The sequence below is a fragment of the Hyperolius riggenbachi genome, chromosome 2 (genome assembly GCF_040937935.1).
Source record: "Hyperolius riggenbachi isolate aHypRig1 chromosome 2, aHypRig1.pri, whole genome shotgun sequence".
Classification (NCBI taxonomy): domain Eukaryota; kingdom Metazoa; phylum Chordata; class Amphibia; order Anura; family Hyperoliidae; genus Hyperolius; species Hyperolius riggenbachi.
In genome coordinates this window covers 38,354,963-38,359,302 of record NC_090647.1, presented here as the reverse complement: position 1 = coordinate 38,359,302, position 4,340 = coordinate 38,354,963, and positions in this window count along the sequence as shown.

The following is a 4,340-nucleotide window of genomic DNA, read 5'->3' as shown; positions in this document are numbered from 1 at the left end:
TTTAGAATGCTGAGTAGTGTGTTAGCTGCAAATATTAAAGAATGATGCAATGTTATAAAAACCACTATATAACTGAAAATAAATATGTTCTAGTAATTATCTGTACTACATAACCAATTCATTATATCATATTTTTTTTCGCTTCAATGTCTCTTTAAAGTAATCCATTAAAGTTAACGTAGGCATAACACACTGCCTGCGGTGTGACGCAATGTGCCGGAAGCGCTCCCAGCACCGCACAAGCCACAGTGCGTTACTCTGCGACTCCCGGAATTGCACCAGCGTGTTAATTTTTTTTCCTTCGAATAATCGCACTGCATCCAAAAAGTCCCACTGCGCTTTATAGCTGCGGTGCGATTATTAAAAATCGCACCGCTACTGCAGCATTTTAGTGTAAAACAACCCTGAAATAAACTCAGCTCAACCTGCATACGCTAAAAAGCAAATTCTCTCTGGTGGTTTGTGTAGGTGGTGGCGGATGTGCTGCATATCTAACCTACTAATCGTTCAGCAGTCCTTGCTAAAATCTGATTGGACTCAAGTGACAGTTGCAAAATGTCCTCAGCTAACATACTATTCTTAACGACCCCCAACCTGCAAGCGATCCGCCCGGTGGATCAACTCACTGCCGCGGCGGGCGATCGCATTGTCTGCGCAGCTCCCCACCCTCTCGCTTTAGGTTCCCTTTAAGCTGTCTGGAGATACAAGGGCCAGTCAATCAGTAATCCTCCTCCCTGTCTTATGTTATATCTATAGAGTAACAGTCTATGTATCGTTACAATCAAGGTTGCTCATGATACAGGCCATTATACGGGCGGATTTCTGCATTTATGAGGTCGTAATAGTCAATGTTTGACTGGCATCATGAATGGCAATTTCTATTGCACCGGTAATTGCATTTGCCTTCGACTCGTAATTTTGAATTACGAGTCGTATTTCCGAGTCGACTCGTGCAGGGCAGTGGGAACAAGAGCAGAATTTTATTTTTTTTCAAAAAGATCTTGCAGTTTTTGAGGAAATCAATGCTAAAGTTTTTTTTAATATATGTTCAGAGTGTGGGAAATGAAAAGAAAAAATGAGGGGCTCTTCCCCAGGAGGACTTGGGGGCTGACATTGCCCGGGAGGGGGCTCAAGGTGGCCTCTGGGAGTCCCCGAGTCCCCTTTAAGAAGGGGATCCCCAGATGCCAGCACCTCCCCAGGAGAACTGAGTAAAGGGGTAAAAAGTACCCCTTACCCATTTCCACAAAGAGTTAAGTGAAATAAAAACACATCGAAAGCCTTTTAATGTTCTTAATTAACAATGAATACTTACATTAAAAAAAAAAGTTCCCATGCCAATATCTTTGGAAATGCCCCACGCCAATATCTTCTTATTTTGCGACCTTGATTGTCTATATCTATCTATCTATATATACACACACACACACACACACACACTCATTATATTAAAAAAATACATTTGTATACATGTTGATACATTATCTGTCTTTTCAGCACATTTAAATATAGACTTTTTTGCTCTAACTTTAACATAAATTTTCTCAAAAACAACAAGGTCTTTTTGAAAAATGTGTTCTCCTCTTGTTCCCACTGTCCTCCTTGACATACCGTGCACATTTGGTGTTTCTAGCACATACAGGGGCTTTGCTATTAACCATAGGGATGTTTAAATCTGAATCCAGGAGAAATCCGGATAGTTGCTATCCGGATATCTCCCAGTAAACCTGTGCGGGGTGGGCGGGGGGTCAATCTTACCTGTCTGACATCTTATTTGTTCGTCCCTCTGCGCCTTCCACGATATTCCACGCATCCCGTGACTACAAACACTTCCTCCTTCAACCCGGAAGGAGGAAGTGTTTGTAGTCACGTGACCGCCGATTGGACCGCATCGTGGGAGGCGCAGAGGGACGGACGAAGACGTCAGATAGGTAAGATTGACCCGCCCACCCCGCACAGGTTTACTGGGAGATATCCGGATAGCAACTATCCGGATTTCTCCCGGATTCAGATTTGAGCATCCCTAATTAACTGCTAATTATGTACATAATGACAGCTGTAATTATGACTTGTAATTTTGAATACAACGCGTATTTTCGACTTGTAATCCAAATTTGAATCGCAAATGTGTTTCCAGTCGTAATTCCAATTACGGAATTAAAAGTGCATGAGGTCGTAATCGAAACCACTCAATGTCGAAACGCCGCCCTTACGACCATCACTAGTTACAGCAGCACTAAATGGCAGTGCGTTGGTGCGCTTTTACTACACAGCCGTGCCCTGGAGTTCTCCCAAGAGGCAGTATCGCTGGGTGCGCTCTCAGCTCAAAGATCGTCACAAGTTCAAGGACAAGTTACTTCAGCACTCCTTCAAAATGAGGCATACAAATTGTTTCTCTTGTTTCCTACAGAAATAAAACTAACATAGCTCAGCAGTACACTTTGCGAAAGTACTGTCACCTGCACTGCTTGTGAGGTACTGTGCTTACTGGAAGTGGCCGCTGGACTAATCAACAGTGTTGATTCAACACAATCAAAACGTAAATCCATAGGGCAGCGTCCCACATCAGACGTAGAAACATAATACTCAGCATAGTATGATCTGTAAGAAACCGCCACCTGCACCTCGCGTGGGATCTTAAAGAGGAACTTCAGCCTAAACAAACCTACTGTTATTAAGTTATATTAGAATGTTATTTAAAATAGATAATATAATCTCTTACCCACCCTGTTGAAAGGAGGTGACAGGGAGCATGAGACACAGTTCCGACTGTCCTGTGTCCTGGTAACCCCTCCCAGTTGCGCGCGGTAGGCAACCAGAACAACAACATCAGAAATCCCATCATGCTTTGCACAGCATCAGGGGAAAAATGCCTGGGCGGATGTCTTTGATGGGGCGGAGCTTAGCTTCTGTGCAGCTAAGGAGGCCGCAAATTAGCAGCATAGGGGCGATATTATTGCTGGAAATGCGAAGAATCACTCGCGTTCCCATGCCTGTCGGCCGGTGACGGCCAAACGGGAAGTGTTCGCCGGCGTGTCCTGGAGCATCGGAGCGGGGCTGCGAGGGCACCGATCGGCTGAAGGTGGCTGAGGGAAGCCCCAGGTGAGTAAATCTCATTTTTTTCTCTAGATTTAAGGATCACTTTAAGGTGGCCACTACTTAAACATTTTTCCAATCGATTGTTTACAAACGATTATTCATAAAAACGATTGAAAATAATCATTAGGGACCACTAATGGACAAAAATCTCCAAACCAATCCAATTAATGAAATGGATAGGACTATGATAAGATTGTGAGCTCCTCTGAGGACAGTCAGTGACATGACTATGTACTCAGTACAGTGCTGCAGAAGATGTCAGTGCTATATAAATACATAATAATTATATGGTGTGAGATTAAACTATGACTATGGAAGGATTAGATTGTGAGCTCCTCTGAGGTTAGTCAGTGACATGACTATGGGATCTGTAAAGTGCTGCAGAAGATGTCAGTGCTATATTATATTAATAATAATAATATGATAGGACATTAGACTATGACTATGGTAGGATTAGATTGTGAGCTCCTGTAAGGACAGTCAGTGACATGACTATGTGCTCTGTAAAGTGCTGCAGAAGATGTCAGTGCTATATAAATACATAATAATAATAATATGGTAGGACATTAGACTATGACTATGGAAGGATTCGATTGTGAGCTCCTCTGAGGTTAGTCAGTGACATGACTATGCGATCTGTAAAGTGCTGCAGAAGATGTCAGTGCTATATAAAAATAATAATAATAATAATAATATGATAGGACATTAGACTATGACTATGGTAGGATTAGATTGTGAGCTCCTGTAAGGACAGTCAGTGACATGACTATGTGCTCTGTAAAGTGCTGCAGAAGATGTCAGTGCTATATAAATACATCATGGTAGGACATTAGACTATGACTATTGTGGGATTTCATTAGAGTGTGAGCTCCTCTGAGGACAGTCAGTGACATGCCTATGTACTCTGTAAAGTGCTGCAGAAGATGTCAGTGCTATATAAATACATAATAATTAGCACTGGAAGTCGGCTTTAGTAAAGACTACACAGATCGTTTTTCCATTCCCTGCTGTGCTCAGACCAGGTTACTCAGCAGTAATAATAATATTGCGTCCAACTGTTGAACCATCCTTCTTACAATGAAGGCACTTGAAAGGCACTTGCTATGGAGAGCAGCCAATCTTGCATGCCTGCTGTGGCTGATCCGTGCAGTGGCGGGTGGCGGCCGCTAGGTGTCGCGCTGGACTCCTGTCTGCTCACATATATAAGGCGCTGCGCTGTTCCCTCGTTCAGTGCTGCACAGAGC